The sequence below is a fragment of the Choloepus didactylus genome, chromosome 6 (genome assembly GCF_015220235.1).
Source record: "Choloepus didactylus isolate mChoDid1 chromosome 6, mChoDid1.pri, whole genome shotgun sequence".
NCBI classification, from domain to species: Eukaryota; Metazoa; Chordata; class Mammalia; order Pilosa; family Megalonychidae; genus Choloepus; species Choloepus didactylus.
Genome location: NC_051312.1, coordinates 58,027,560 through 58,044,636, shown reverse-complemented (window position 1 = coordinate 58,044,636; position 17,077 = coordinate 58,027,560). Strand labels below are relative to the sequence as shown.

Below are 17,077 nucleotides of genomic sequence, written 5' to 3'. Positions count from 1 at the left end.
CACCGCCAGCGGACCTGCTGCGCCCGGCCCTGCTGCGCCTGGCAAGCGCCACTCGGGCCTACAAGGCCTAGGTCCCAGGAGACACCTGCTGTAAGCAGCGTGCAGGGAAGTGACGGAAAAGCTTGGCTATGGTTCCAGAGCTCTTCCTGGTTCCTGTTGCCTTGTATTTATAAATTAACGATGCGATTCTGCATTGTTTATGCTACTTGTTTTATGGGATGGGACGCTGGCCTCCAAGAAATTAAAGCCGAAATGGCGAGTTGACATCTACACCCTTTACTGCCCTCTTAGTGACTGTCAGCACTATTTCATTTGAGAGGGAAGAACATGAAATCCATCGCGATGTTTTTTAATCCAGCATTAGTTGAGATTCCCACTAGTTTCTGGTATTTAGGCATCACTTATCACTTCAAGGCCAATAATATTCTGCCTTTTCTTCAAAAGTATTTAATAGAGTGCTTCTGAAGTTTTAATAGATAAGACTCATCTGGGCATCTGGTTAACGTGTAGATACTGAATTGGTAGGTATGGGGTGGGGTTTGAGATGCTTCATTGCGCATAAGCTACCACGTGGTGCTCATGTTACTGATGTCACCCCACAAATGTTTTTAATTTTTTTTTTCTTGCGTCATATTACTTATTTCTCTTAGGTGGAAAATTTTCCATTACAAAAAGATAAGACGTAAAGTGGCAGTGTACACCTCAGAAATCACCGTAAACATTTTAATGTATATTCTTCCCAGTTAATTTTTTATAGATATATAATTTATATCTATAATGCATGATTTAATTATAGACTTAACTCATATTTTATAGATATATATACCTGTGTAGTCAGCAACACAATCAAGATACTTTCATCACCCCTCAAATTATCTTGTGCCTATTCCCAATCAATTTTCTATCCACACACGGAGCTCTAGGTTGCAATCATTAATCTGCTTTACAGAATCATAAACCATGTAACTTTTTGTGTAGGGCATATCGTTGTGAGGATTCTTCCATATTGTTGCATGAAATAGTGGTTCATTCCTTTTTAATGCTGAGTATTATTCTGTTATATGGTCCTGCCACAATTTATCATTTTACCCATTGTTGGATATTTGGGTTGTTTCCAAATTTTCATTATCATGAATAAAGCTGTTACAAACATTCTTACATAAGTCTTGTGGTGGACATGTTTTCATTTCTCTTGGGTAAATACCTAGGAATAGAATTGCTGAGTCAAATGGTAACTTTATGAAGCTGCCAAACTTCCAAACAGGTATATATTTTACATTCTTATCAGGAGTATATGAGAATCCCAATTGTTCCACATTATTGTCAGATATGGAATTGGTCTTTACAATTTTAGCCATTCTAATGGCATTGTACTGGTATTTGGGGGGGGGGGTATAAAATACATATGATAAACATACCCATTTTTACTGTACAATTACATAAGTTTTGACAAATGTATATTCCCACAACATGATATTGAACATTTCCACTACCCCAAGGTTTCCCTCATTTTCCAAACAGCACCACCCATCCTCCCCTGGCCCAAGGCAACTGCTGATTTGCTTTTTTTAACGTTTCGTGTAAATGGGATCATATCCTATGTACTTCTTGTATCTGGCTTTTACTCAACATAATGATTTAAAAATTCATCAGTGCTATTGTTTGTTTGTTCCTTGACTAATATTCCATTGTATAGATGTATCACATTGTTAAAAATCAACTTGCCTATTGATAGACTTTGGGGCTGTTTCCAGTTTGAGGCTGTTATGAATTGAAATGCTATAAATATTTGCATGCAATTCTTTGTTTTGATTTCTCTAAGAGTAGAATAACTGGGTCATATTTTATCTGTATGAAAAACAGTTTGGAAATTTTTTTTTAAAGTTAAAGTGGTTGTACGATTTTCCATTCACACAAGCACTGTGTTTTTCTTTCTAGACAGCAGTTGATATGGTCAGTCCTTTTACTTTTACTACTTATGATGGGTGTGCAGTTGTATTAATTTGCATTTCCTGTCTTTTCATATGCCAATTAGAAATTCATTTGTCTTCCTTTTAGAAATGTCAGTTCAAATCTTTTGATCAAATCTTTTGTTGGATTCTTTATATTTTTGAGAAATTATAAGCCATTGTTTATAAATCGTGGATAAAAATCCTTTATGTGATATAACTATTGTAAATGTTTGTGCCCAGTCTTTGGTTTTCTTTTCATTTTCTTAATGTTTACCTTTGAATAGAAGTTTTTAATTGTGTTTAAGTCCAATTTAACATTTTTTCTTTAATGGTTTATAGTGTCATAAGAAATGTTTGTTTGCCCCAAGGTCACAAAGACTTTCTCTTATGTTTTTCCCCCAGAAGTTCTATAATTACCAATATAGTTTTTTTTTTTCCTTTATTAGAGAAGCTGTGGGTTTACAGAACAATCATGCATAAAATACAGGAGTCCCATATATCACCCTATAATTAACACCTTGCATTGGTGTGGGACATTTGTTAAAATTGATGAGAGCACATTTTTATAATTGTACTGTTAACTATAGTCCATGGTTTAACTTAAGATGAACTGTTTTTCTTGTGCAGTTCATGGATTTAAAAAACTTTTTTCTTCCGTTACCTTATATACAACCTAACAGTTCCCCTTTTAACCGCATTCAAATATATATTCCAGTGCTATTAATTATGTTCACAATGTTGTGCTACCATAACTACCATCCATTGCCAAAACATTTCCATTGTTCTAAACAGGATCCCTGTACATTTTAAACCTTAACTTCCTATTCCCTATCCCCACCCTGTTCCCTGGTAACCTATCTAGATTCTGACTCTACAAGTTGCTTATTTTAATTGTTTCAAATCACTGAGATCTTACAATATTTATTCTTTTGTGTCTGACATTTCACTCAACATGACGTCTTCAAGGTTCATCCATGTTGTCGCATGTATCAGTACTTCATTCCTTTTTACAGCTGAATAATATTCTATTGTTTGCATATACCACATTTAATTTATCCTTTCATCAGTTGATGGACACTTGGGTTGCTTGTATCTTTTGGCAATTGTGAATAATGCTGCTAGGAACATTGGTGTGCAAATATCTGTTTCAGCCCCTGCTTTCAGTTCTTTTGGGTATATACCTAGTAATGAAATTGCCAGGTCATATGGTAATGCTATACTTAACTTTCTGAGGAACTGCCAAACTGTCTTCCATAATGGCTGTGCCATTTTACATTACCACCAGCAATAAATGAGTGTTCCTATTTCTCCACACCCTCTCCAACAGTTGTAGTTCCCATTTTTTAAATAGTGACAATTCTAGTAGGTGTGAAATAGTATCTTGTTTTGATTTGCATTTCCCTAATAGCTAGTGAAGATGAGCATCTTTTTGCATGTGTTTTGCCATTTGTATTTCTTCTTTGGAAAAATGTCAAGCCATTTGCCCATTTTTTAATAAGGTTCTTTTTGTGTCTTTTTTTTTTTTTATTAAGTTGAAGGATTTCTTTTTATATTTTGGATATTAAACCCTTATTGGATATACGGTTTCCAAATATTTTCTCCCATTGTGTAGTTTGTCATTTTACTTTCATGATAAAGATATCAATATAGGTTTATGATCCATTTTGAATTTTATAATTCTAAAATTAAATGTTTGTTCTGAGTTCATCTTTATATATGATGTTGAGGTGAAATTCAGTGCTTATACTTTTCCAAAGGGATAATCTGTTGCTCAAGCATGAATTTTTGAAAGGACCGTCCTTTCCCCATTGAATTGTTTTGATACCATTTTGGAAACTCAGTTGACCAATTATGTATAGGTCTATTTCTAGACACTCTATTCTGTTACACTGGTGTATACATCTATCCTTGCACCACTATCACACTATCTAGATTTCTGTTGATTATAATGCCTTAAATTGGGTAGCATTAGGTCCCTCAATTATGTTCTTTTACAAAATTGTTTTGGCTGTACTAGGATTTGTGCATTTTTGTTTAAATTTAAGAACAAGCTTTAAGTTTCTACATTTATACACACATACATACACACACAGACACTCACAAGGCCTTCAAAGATTTTGATTGGGATTGCATGGAAACTATAGATCAATTTTTTGAAAATTAAATTCCTAACTATGTTGAGTCTACTGATTAATGAACATAGTATATCTCTTCATTTATTCAAGACTTCTTAAATTTCTCTGAGGAAAAGTTTATCATTTTTAACAAACAGATCTTGGACATATGTCATTACATTTATCTCTAGGCATATCATGGTATTTTCCCACTTCTAATTGTTACTATTATATTGAAATAGTTATTGCATATTGTGTGTGTATCCTGCAAATTTGTTTAGTTCCTTTACTGGTTCTCGTGGCTTTGTAGATTCACTAGGATTTTTTATGTAAATGATTATTGCCAGTGTTCCAAACATGTGCAGTTTTAGTTTTTCATCTGTATGCCTTTTATCTCTCTTTATTGCCTTACTATGCTGGCTAGGACTTAGTACGATGTTGAATAGAGGTGATGAGAACATTTCCCAATCTTAGAAGAAAAACATTCACTCTTTGACCATCAAGTATCAAATTAGCTATTTATATTGTGTAGATTCCCATTATCAAGGTGAGGAAATTCCAACCTACCTATATTATTTTATCAAAAATCATTTGAAGTGCTTTTACTGCATTTATTGATATAAGAATGTTAAACTTACTGCTGATACACACCCCACTTTTTCATGACTATTATTGTTTTTATATATTGTTGGATTCAATTTGCTAATATATTTAAATAATATTCAAGTTGCTATTCATGAAGGATGTTGGTTATATTTTCATCTGGTTTTGTTATCAGGGTAAAATTGATTTAATTAAATGAGTTGGGGAGTGTCAGCTCTTCCTTTGTTTTCTGATAGAATTTGTGTAAGGTTGCTGGGGAAGTCAAGGACACATGTAGGGGCCATCTCCCAGTCCTCACCTGAACCCTGCTTCCTTTTCGATTGTGTGCGGATGTTTCAATGTTTCATTCCAAAGCCTTGGGGAGACATTACGTCTAATGGAAAGACCTAACCATACCCTAAACCAGGAAACCAGGAACAAGCATCCCCAGATATTTATCAGGGTGAGAACTCTCACTGACAGGTCCCCCTCCTCCCCGGGTTGTATAAATACCCCACCCTTGGGCAGCACAGATTTGTCTCTCTTTTAGGTGTGAAGTGGGGCCTTCAGAGCTGCTGTCCACCAACCCTGACCCAGCTGTTGGCCTCTGCAGGAGACCAACCACAAAGGGATCTTCTCCCCTGCTCTTGGCCCCTATGTGCTGTGTAAGTAATAAAGTGGCCATTTGCTGAAAGTTTCTGTTGTGCCTGACTTAGGGTTCCTATGATGTACCATATATATTGGTATTATTTCTTTCTTAAAAATTTGATAGAAATCACCAGTTTACCCATCTGGACTTGGAGAATTCCATGAAGGAAGATTTTAAATTATGAATTCAATTTCTCTAATAGAAATAGACCTATTAAGATTTTCTATTTCTTCTTGAGTAAGTTTTAGATTTGGGTCTTTTAAGGAATTCATTCATTTCATCTAAGTTATCAAATATACTGCCATTAAATTATTTATTTTATCTTTAAAAGTAAATTCCCTGGTGTAACTGAACAATTACATGCCCTTTAATATAATAATGCTACATTTATTCCATGTTATGCTGAGTGTCTGGGTTTTTTTTTTTTTTAATTTATCAATTTTTAGCTTTTGCCAGATTTATTTTATTCTCTATATCTCTAAATTATGCATATCTACACATGTATATTCTTGTACATGAATTTTTAATGTCACATCCTACTACCTGTATTCCTCCACTGTGTCTATCCTAAGTACAAAAATATTCACTTATACATCTGCAGTACAGTTAACAATTTCAGGAAATTGAACATCATTATATTATTTTAAACTGTAGGCCATATCCCAGTTTCATTCATTATCCTGAAAATGCCTTTTATAGCATTTTTTCCCAGTCCAGAATCACATATTACATTTACTTGTCATGTCACTTTAGTCTCCTTTCCTCACGAACAATTTTTCAGCCATTTGTTATTCATGGTACTGACATTTTTGAAGAATACAGACCAGTTATTTTATATAGTGTCTCTAAATTTGGATTCTCTGGTCTTTTCTCATGATTAAATTCAGGTTATGTATAAGTGACATGACTTTTTTAGAGGGTTGGGGGGAAGAAGGTAGATTTTAAACATGATTTAATTTTTTGATGTCTTTAGGTCTATTCAAATGAATTTCTTATATGGATTTCGATAAAATTTTAACCCAGGAAATTGCCTGTTTCATCTTTATCTTCAGAACTCTTGGCATATCCTTAGTTAGTTAGTTCTCCTTTTTTTTTTTTTCATTTTATTTTTTTATTTTTTTATTTTTTTCCTTTTTAATTTTTATTGGGATTGTTCAGATATCATACAACTATCCAAAGATCCAAAGTGTACAATCAGTTGCCCTCATACAGCTATGCATCCATCATCACACTTAATTTTTGTTCAATTTTTAGAAACTTTTCATTACTCCAGACAAGAAATAAAGTGAAAGATGAAAAAAGAAAAAAGAAAAAAACTTGAATCCTCCCATATCCCTAACCAACCCCCCTCAATTGTTAACTCGTAGTGTTGGTATAGGACATTTGTTACTGTTTATGAAAAAATGTTGAAATACTACTAACTGTAGTATATAGTTTGAAATAGGTATATATTTCTTCCCTATATGCTCCTCTATTATTTACTTCTAATTGTATTGTCATACATTTGTTCTGGTTCGTGGAAGAGATTTCTAATATTTGTACAGTTAATCATGGACATTGCCCACCATAGGATTCTGTTTTATACATTCCCATCTTTTGATCTCCAGATTTACTTCTGGTGAAATATATGACTCTGAGCTTCCCCTTTCTGCCTCATTCACGCACCATTTGGCACTGTTATTCTCACATCTTGCTACTGACACCTCTGTTCATATCCAAACATTTAAGTTCATCCTAGTTGAACTTGCTGCTCATGCTAAGCAAGCACTCCCCATTCTTAAGCCTCATCCTATATCTTGGTACCTTATATTTCATGTCTATGAGTTTACATATTATAATTAGTTCCTATCAGTGAGACCCTGCAATATTTGTTGTTATGTGTCTGGCTTATTTCACTCAGTATATTGCCCTCGAGGTTTTGTCATCAACCCCCCCCTTTTTTTTTAATATGGTTTTGTTCACACACCATACATTCCATCCTAAGTAAATAATCAGTTGTTCTCTGTATGGGCATATATTTACGTGTTCACCATCTTCACCACTATCTATATAAAGGCGCCTACATTTCTTCCACAAGGCAGGAGACAGAGTCAAAGAAGGTAGAGAGGCAAAAGAAAGAGGAAAAAAAAAATGACAGCTAGGAAGCAGCAAGAGGAAAAATAACCTTAAATCAAAGTAGAGTAAAGAGTCAGACAACACGACCAATGTCAAGTGTCTAACATGCCTCCCCTATCCCCCCATCTTATTTGCATTTACCTTAGTATATAGCCTTTGTTTCATTAAAGGAAGCATAATACAATGATTCTGTTAGTTACAGTCTCTAGTTTACATTGATTGATCCCTCCCCCAATGCCTCCCCATTTTTAACACTTTGCAAGGTTGACATTTGCTTGCTCTCCCTTGTAAAAGAACATATTTGTACACTTTATCACAATTGTTGAACATTCTAGATTTCACCAAGTTACACAGTCCCAGTCTTTATCTTTCCTCCTTTCTTCTGGTGTCTCACATGCTCCCAACCTTACTCTCTCAACTGTATTCATAGTTATCTTTGTTCAGTGTACTCACATTGCCCAAAATTGTGTTACAAACCACATACTCCTGTCTTCTCCTATCACTCTGTAGTGTTCCCTTTAGTATTTCCTGTAGGCAAGTGTCTTGTTCACAAAGTCTTTCATTGTCTGTCAGAAAATATTTTGAGCCTTCCCTCATATTTGAAAGACAACTTTGCTGGATATAGGATTCTTGGTTGGCGGTTTTCCTCTTTCAGTATCTTAAATATATCACACCACTTCCTTTTTGCCTCCATGGTTTCTGCTGAGAGATCCGCACATAGTCTTATTAAGCTTCCTTTGTATGTGATGGATTGCTTTTCTCTTGCTGCTTTCAGGATTCTCTCTTTGTCTTTGACATTTGATAATCTGATTATTAAGTGTCTTGGCGTAGGCCTATTCAGATCTCTTCTGTTTGGAGTACGCTGTGCTTCTTGGATCTGTAATTTTATGTCTTTCATAAGAGATGGGAAATTTTCATTAATTATTTCCTCTATTATTGCTTCTGCCCCTTTTTCCTTCTCTTCTCCTTCTGGGACACCAGTGATATGTACATTCTTGTACTTTGTTTTGTCCTTAAGTTCCCGGAGATGTTGCTCATATTTTTTCATTCTTTTCTCCATCTGCTCATTTGCATATAGGCTTTCAGGTGTTTTGTTCTCCAGTTCCTGAGTGTTTTCTTCTGCCTCTTGAGATCTGCTGTTGTATGTTTCCATTGTGTCTTTTGTCTCTTGTGTTGTGACTTTCATTTGCATAGATTCTACTAGTTGTTCTTTTGAACTTTCGATTTTTGCCTTATGTATGCCCAGTGTTTTCTTTACAGCCTCTATCTCTTTTGCAAAATCTTCTCTAAACTTTTTGAATTGATTTAACATTAGTTGTTTAAATTCCTGTATCTCAGTTTAAGTGTAGGTTTGTTCCTTTGACTGGGCCATAACTTCGTTTTTCTTAGTGTAGGTTGTAATTTTCTGTTGTCTAGGCATGGTTTCCTTGGTTATCCAAATCAGGTTTTCCCAGACCAGAACAGGCTCAGGTCCCAGAGGGAAGAAATATTCAGTATCTGGTTTCCCTGAGGGTGTGTCTTAGAAAATTGCTCCACCCTGTGATGCCTCAGGTCACTGTGCTTTCCTGCCCAGCAGGTGGCGCCTGTTAGCCTATAATTCTTGACTGGTGTGAGGAGGTATGGCCTGTTCCCCCAACCTCTGGGGTCTGGTTCTGAATGGAAAGGGCCCCACCCCTTTCCTCCTAGAGAAGACAGAGCCCCCAGGTGGAGGTCATTAGCATTTGAATGGTCTCACTCTCTGCTTGTGCTGTCTCCACCCTTCTCTGAGTCTGAGCACTGGGAACTGAAAATGGCTGGGGCTTTCTCCACTAGTCCAAGGTGACTCTCCGGCTCGCCAAGGTCAGTTGTCACCCAAAGCCTCTGTCTGTTTTGGGGGGATTTGTACCTGTAGTGAGCAGTTCACACTCACTACTTAAAACCCCAGTTGGAGCTCAGCTGAGCTATATTCACTTGCTTGGAGAAAGCTTCTCTCTGGCACCACAAGGTTTTGTAGCTTGGGCCATGGGGGAGGGGGGTCTCATGACTTGGATCTGCAGGTTTTACTTACAGATTTTATGCTGTGATCTCAGGCATTCCTCCCAATTCATGTTGGTGTATGATGAGTGGATGGTCTCATTTATCCCCCCGCAATTATTCTGGATTATTTACTAGTTGTTTCTGGTTTTTTTTCAGTTGTTCCAGGGGGACTACTTAGCTTCCACTCCTCTCTATGCCTCCATCTTCCCTCTCTCTCTGTGTCTGGATTTTGTAGTCTTTCTGTAAAGAATGGTGTGCTTTGTTCTGGTGAGCAATTACTTGTGAAAGAGGCTAATTTTTTCAAATTTGTGTTTATACTTCATTAGGGTGGTGTAGAGTCATCTTTGTGCTAGAGAATGTTCTACTATTAAGGCATGATCCTTCTGGGGTCTCTCCTGAATGCCCCATTTGATCAATGAAGATACTCTGCTCTGGTTGGCCCGTCCTTGGCTATCTCCCCATCAAAGTGTGGGCTCTGCGGATTATTCACCTTGCAGCTCTCAGCTGTTCTCTGTCTGACTTTATGGAGTGAATGGACACATATGACCTCAAGGAGTCTCATCTTAATCCACATGCAGTTTAGCATTCAGAAAAGACTCAATGTGAGCCATATGCAGATTTACAAAATTTTTTATCTGCATATATGGATATATGCTCTATGGAATTCTGCCCCACAACTTCCAGCTACCTCAAACTTTCTGAACACTTATATCTGCCTCAACTCAGAGAAACTGCAAGATTCCTCTCCCTTTCTGCACCATGATCTGAAATGTTCCTTCAAGCAGAAACCATGGCCATCATAGGGTTCATCAATTTTTTTCCTCTTCTCTCAGGTATCACCATTCTTTTTTGCTATTTGTTCAACTTCTTAACACCATTTTTTCTTATATTTTGTCCTGTTTTATAGTTGCTTACTGTGGGAGCATAATTTTCATACTTCTGTCATATCCAGAAGGAGAAATCTCTGCATGTCACTTTAAAATGGCATATGGGAGATAGCAAATCAGCCAATATTAATGTTCATGTTAATTTCATAGTTGGTAATTCTGTAATTTAGAAAATAATTGTGATAATTTCATTTTCATAATTAGTACATGTGTAATCAAGCAGTCATTTTATAGACATGTAATTATCATTTATCACACAATTTCATGAAAAATTTCATGAAATGTTAATTCTGTATTCAAATTTTGCCTTAAAGATTATAATTTCTTTATGGTTTATTTGCAGTATCAATACAAAACAATTGTATAAAAAGCAACTTACTGCATGTGATGGTAAGGTTCATGCGTCAACTTAGCCAGGTGATGGTACCCAGGTGTCTGGTCAAGCAAGCACTGGCCTAACTGTTACTGCAAGTACATTTGTGGCTGATTAATAAACCAGAAGGCTGGTTTATGAAATCATCAGTCAGTTGGCTGCAGCCATGACTGAGTACATCCATGAAGGGCATGTCTTCCACAATGAGAGAATAGAATCAGCTGGATTTAATCCAATCAGTTGAAGACTTTTTTTTTAAACAGTTAAACAGAATATTTTATTTACTATAGGTCAGCTGGGAGTAATTACTTGCATTTATACCTTAAGATATCTCGCCTCATTGAGAAAAAAGTTCAATGTTTTATTAGAGACTTTTTTTTTTTTTTTTTACACAAAGGCAGGCGAATCAGGAGCTGGGGACCACGGGGGGCCACATGGAGGCTGGCTGCCCCTAGGGCGGACTGTGGGCTCATAGTTATATCTTTATTTTTTATTTTTCTTTTAATTTTTTATTCATTTTATTGAGATATATTCATATACCATGCAGTCATACAAAACAAAGAGTACATTCAATTGTTCACAGTACCACCACGTAGTTGTGCATTCATCAGCAAAATCAATCCCTGACACCTTCATTACCACACATACAAAAATAACAAGAATAAAAATTAAAGTGAAAAAGAGCAATTAAGGTACAAACAGAACACTGGGTGCCTTTTTTTGTTTGTTTGTTTGTTTTTTTCCTTCCCCCATTTTTCTACTCATCCATCCACAAACTAGACAAAGGGGAGTGTGGTCCATATGGCTTTCCCAATCACATTGTCACCCCTCATAAGCTACATTTTTATACAATCATCTTCAAGATTCAAGGGTTCTGGGTTTTAGTTTGATAGTTTCAAGTATTTATTGCTAGCTATTCCAATTCATTACAGCCTAAAAAGGGTTGTCTATATTGTGCATAAGAGTGCCCGCCAGAGTGACCTCTCAGCTCCTTTTGGAATCTCTCTGCCACTGAAGCTTATTTCATTTCCTTTCACATCCCCCTTTTGGTCAAGAAGATGTTCTCCATCCCATGATGCCGGGTCTCAATTCCTCCCCGGGAGTCATATTCCACGTTGCCGGGGGATTCACTCCCTTGGGTGTCAGATCCCATGTAGGAGGGAGGGTGGTGATTTCACCTACCAGTTGACTTAGCTAGAGAGAGAGAGAGGGCCACATCTGGGCAACAAAGAGGCATTCAGGAGGAGGCTCTTAGGCACAATTATAGGCAGGCCTAACCTCTCCTTTGCAGCAACAGTTATTAGAGACTTTTAACTTTCAAGTGTTTGCTGCCCTAGATTGAGAAAATGTTCAGCTTTCTCCTGTAATATGTACTTCAGTATTATGACTCCTCATCAAAAGGTGTATGGCCCAAATTTCCACTTGCTGCCATTGACTTCTTGCCAGAAACAAACTTCTTTGCAGCATTTATGATATCAGTGGCAGCCACCAAGTCAATCTGCTGAAGGACTGTGGTTGGTGGCACATACAAACCAGTAGCTAGAGCCTGGGACCTGACTTCATCCAGGAAACCTTCAGAAGACTCTTCCAACATTAGATATCCAGCTTTCAGCTTGTTCTTGGCAACTTGGACATCCGTACTGGAAAGGTTTCCCTGAGCGACTGTTTTTGCTTGGTTATAGGTGGCCATGATAACATCTCCAGCAGCTGCAGCCTGCAAGACAGTATAAATCCCAAAGAGTCCAGAATCTGAGTAACTTGAATTGAAAGGGGAAATGTCAAATGGCTGGTGAATTCCCTTGGCAACAGCCTGGTATAGAGAGCTGGTGGAGTTGCTGCCCCTCTTGACATGTGGTCCAGCACCAAGGATGTGCTGGAGAACACTAAGTACATTGGCTTCTGTGCTTCCTATGGCAGAATTTTCTGCAAAAGAGCAGCATGGACAAGACTGTCTCCATTCTGTTCTTGAGTATCACCTCCACAGTACCTGGCCTTTGTGCCAGCTAAACTAAGCCCACCTCTCATGTTGCAAAACTGTTCAGCAAGTTGCTTTAGAACAGGATGACTCACACCAAGTCCAATCAAAGCCATTCTTGCACTTGCAAAATAGTTCTGAACATAGTAATGTAACTCTTCTGGTGTCACTTTTCCAATCTTAAAATCAAGACAATATAAGGAATTAGCCAAGGCATTCTGGAAAGCTGCAGCATGTAAATTTTCAATGATATGTGCTTGTGGATTCTGAAAAGCCATAACTTTGTCAATCTTCAGCTGAGGCTGAAGGGTAGAGACTTCCCAGCAACCAAATTCTGGTGCTATGGTGACACTGAGCAGGAGCTCCATGAGAATCTCAGTATCATCCCGCAGGTATTGCCTTGTTGCAGTCACACTTAATTTACCACCAACTGCTTCAATTCCATGGCTTATCTTGAAAGATGAAGCACCTTTTGTAGTCAAACTGGATGAAAGGTGCAGCAAATGAGAAGTTCCCAAATTGTTGGAGTCTTCCTATCTACCACCTGCTTTAATGAAAAAATCAATTCTTGATGTAGGAGCATAGCTTTCCAGAGAAGCAATCACTAAGCCATTTGGTAATTTGGTAAACTCAGGATCCTGAAGATGTGGAGGTGCTCCTGGAGGGGCAGCTGTGGCTTTAATTTTGGAAGCAACTTTGAGGGACTAAAACCTCGAAAAGGAGCTGGTTCTTGTTAGCAGCTTCATGGCTCAAGATTACTCTGATCGGCTGTCACTGCTGGCTTAAAAGAGTTGAAGACTTTTAGCCAGACAGAGGACTCTCACTTCTTCTTCAGTTAACCAGTGAAGCGTTTCCTGAGTAGTTCACTGAAGTTGCCACTTTGTTTCCTGAGGAGTTCATCGAACACGTTCATCGAAGTTACCAGTTTGCTGCCTGAGGAGTTCATCAAATATCTTCATTGGAATTGCCAATTTGCTGGCTGCCCTATGGAATTTGGACTTCTGCATACTCACATTTATGTGAGACACTTTTATAAAATCTTATATTTATAGATATCTCTTGTTGATTCTATTTCCCTAGAGAAACCTAACTAATACAACTTGGTACCAGGAGTGGTTCTTAAAATGGCCTTTTACAATTGATTTTCTACTCTGATTAGATTCAAAGGCACTAATGACTCCATTTCCAGTAATCAAGATGGCATTGACAGTCCATGACGTGAGTTGGCAAGGAAGATATGCAAAATAGCACCATTTGATTCTTCTAATCATACTCTTGTATGAAGCAAGGCTCTGGGTGACAGTGTTTTTGACACCTTACCAGAGTTTTGCAAAGTTAAGAGGTATAATGACGTTTGGCTGGTTGCTCTTAGATACACTGGATAAAGTTATAAGGGAAAGGGATGAGCTAAAGGTTTCAAATTTGAAAGTTAAGCACCGTGTGACAGATGTAAAGGTTTCTATGTGTGCTCTGAAAGAAAATCTTATTTCCTGTGGCCACAGACTTGAGATTTCTGAAACCAGACCCAGAATCTCATTGTGTGAGTAGCAGATTTATAATGTAAACTAAAATCTCAACCTCACAGGGTGTCTGCTGTTAATGTAAAGGCATTGACTGGAAAAGAATGGGATGGGGACATATGGATTGATAATAATGGCAGTGAGGACATTGCAAACCTGTATTCTGCTGAGTCTTTGTTAGATATACCTGTAGTAATTTGTCTTGAGGAAACAGCTCCCCCACCTCCAGTCTGCCCTGAGAAGCCTGCCATCCAACCTCTACCTGAAGACATTAACCCTTCAGGGTCTGCTAAACCTGTAATCACCTCCCCTGAGGAAGCAGTCCTCACTCTTCTGTCTGGAGAGATTAATCCTGTTTCAGGAGATGAAATTGCAACAGAATGTCCTGAGTTAAATGGCTTGAAGGATACTTCTAATTCTTTCCATAACTCACTCTCATCACCAGTCTTTGCTTCAAGACCTATGACTAGACTAAAGTTCCAACAGGCCCCGAAGGGTGAGGTACAAACTGTGACCCATGAGGAAGTACACTATACTCCAAAAGAACTGTATGAGTTTTCCAACTTATATAGACAGAAATCAGGGGAATATGTGTGGGAATGGATATGAAGGGTGTGGGATAATAGTGGAAGGAATATAAAGTTGGATCAGCCTGAATTTACTGATATGGGCCCATTAAGCAGAAATTCTGCATTCAGTATTGTAGCTTGAGGGGTTAGAAAGGGTGTTAACAGTTTGGATGGTTGGCTGAAACATGGATCAAAAAAAAGGTGGGCGACATTTCCTGAGGTTGAAATGTCAGAACTGCCCTGGTATAATGTAGAGGACGGGGTTCAAAGGCTTAGAGAGATTGGAATGTTGAGTGGATTTATCATGGAAGACCTGTTCACACACTCCTGGAATGTTCAGAGGACACACCTTTTACCAGGACTGTGAGGAATAAATCTGTGAGACTAGCTCCATCATCCCTGAAGATTTCTGCAGTTTCCCTTCTCTGTAGGTCAGATATTACTGTGGGAACTGCTGTCACTGAACTAGAATCCTTAAACACAATGGGGATAATTGGATACTGAGTTGGCAGAAGCCACATGGCAGCAGTTATCATCAAAGACAAGGTAGGTGTGGCTACCATAATGGAAAACATGCTCAAGGCAGCAGTCAAAATAAGCTGACTCACAGAGGCTTATGGCATTGGCTAGTAGGTCATGGAGTATCTAGCAGTAAAATAGGTGGGCAATCTACTAAATTCTTGTTTGAGCTGTATAAGCAGAAGAATTCTAGGTCAAGTGAACAAAAGTCTACCTTGAATTACAAAAACAGAGACTCACATCCCCTTAATCAATTCCCAGACTGGAGACAGTTTATAGATCCAGAGCCCCTTGAATGAGGGGAAGGCCAGGTACCCTTGGGGAAGCACCCTGTTACACTGCCAAAAATTTATACTGTGAATCTTCCTCCCAGCCTTCCACAGGGGGACCTATGGCCTTTTACCAGGGTAACTGTGCATTGGGGAAAAGGAAATGATCAGATATTTCACAGATTATTAGACACTGGCTCAGAAGTGACATTAATTCCAGGAGACCCAAAATGTCATTCTGGTCCACCAGTCAGAGGTGAGTGATGGAGTTTTAGCTCAGGTCCATCTCACAGTGGGCCCAGTGGGTCCCCAGACCCATTCTCTGGTTATTTCCCAGTTTCAAAATGCATAATTGGAATAGACATACTCAGCAACTGGCAGAATCCTCACACTGGTTCCCTGACTCCTGGAGTGAGGACTATTATGGTGGGAAAGGCCAAGTGGAGGCTGTTAGAACTGCCTGCCTAGCAAAATGGTAAACCAGAAACAATACCAGATTCCTGGAGGGATTGCAGAGATTAATACCACTCTTAAGGACTTGAAGAATGAAGGGGTGGTGATCCCCACCATATCCCCATTCAATTTTCCTATTTGGCCTGTGCCAAAAACAGCTGGGTCTTGGAGGATGACAGTGGATTATCGTAAGCTTAACCAGGTGGTGATTCCAATTGCAGCTGCTGTTCCAGAAGTGATATCATTGCTTGAGCAAATCAACACATCCCTCTGGTACCTGGTATGCAGCTATTGATTTGGAAAATGCTTTTTTTTCTCCATAGCTGTTAGTAAGAACCACCAGAGACAGTTTGCCTTCAGCTGGCAAGGCCAGCAGTTTATATTTACTCTGCTACCTCAGGGTTATATCAGCTCTCCAGCCCTATGTCGTAACATTGTCCACAGGGATCTTGATCATTTCTCCCTCCCACAAGACATCATGCTGGTCCATTATGTTGATGATATCATGTTGATTGGACCTAGAGAGCAAGAAGTAGCAACTACTCTAGATTTGTTAGTAAGGTATTTGGGTGGCAGAGGATGGGTGATAAAGCCAACAAAAATACAGGGGCCTTCCATGTCAGTAAAATTTCTAGGTGTCCAGTGGTGTGGGGCATGTCAAGGTATGCCTTCTAAGGTGAAGGATAAACTGTTGCATCTGGCTCCTCCTGTGACCAAAAAAGAGGCACAATGCTTACCTGGCTTCTTTGGATTTTGAAGACAACATATTCCTCATTTGGGTATGCTACTCTGGCCCATTTACTGAGTGACCAGAAAACCTTCTAATTTTGAGTGGGGACCAGAACAAGATGAGGCTCTGCGACAGGTCCAGGCTGCTGTGCTCTGCCACTTGGAGCATAGGATCCAGCTGATCCAATGGTGCTGGAAGTGTCAGTGGCAAATAGAGATGCTGTTTGGAGCCTTTGGCAGGCTCCTATAGGAGAATCAGAATGCAGGCCCTTAGGATTTTGGAGTAAAGCCTTACCATCCTCTGCAGATAACTACTCACCATTTGAGAAACAGCTTCTGGCCTGCTATTGTGCCT

General features: G+C 38.5%; 1 pseudogene; it reads right to left on the bottom strand.

Moving 5' to 3' along the window:
- Positions 1–12,069: 12,069 nt before the first annotated feature.
- Positions 12,070–13,409, bottom strand: LOC119536946 (annotated as a pseudogene).
- Positions 13,410–17,077: the final 3,668 nt, after the last annotated feature.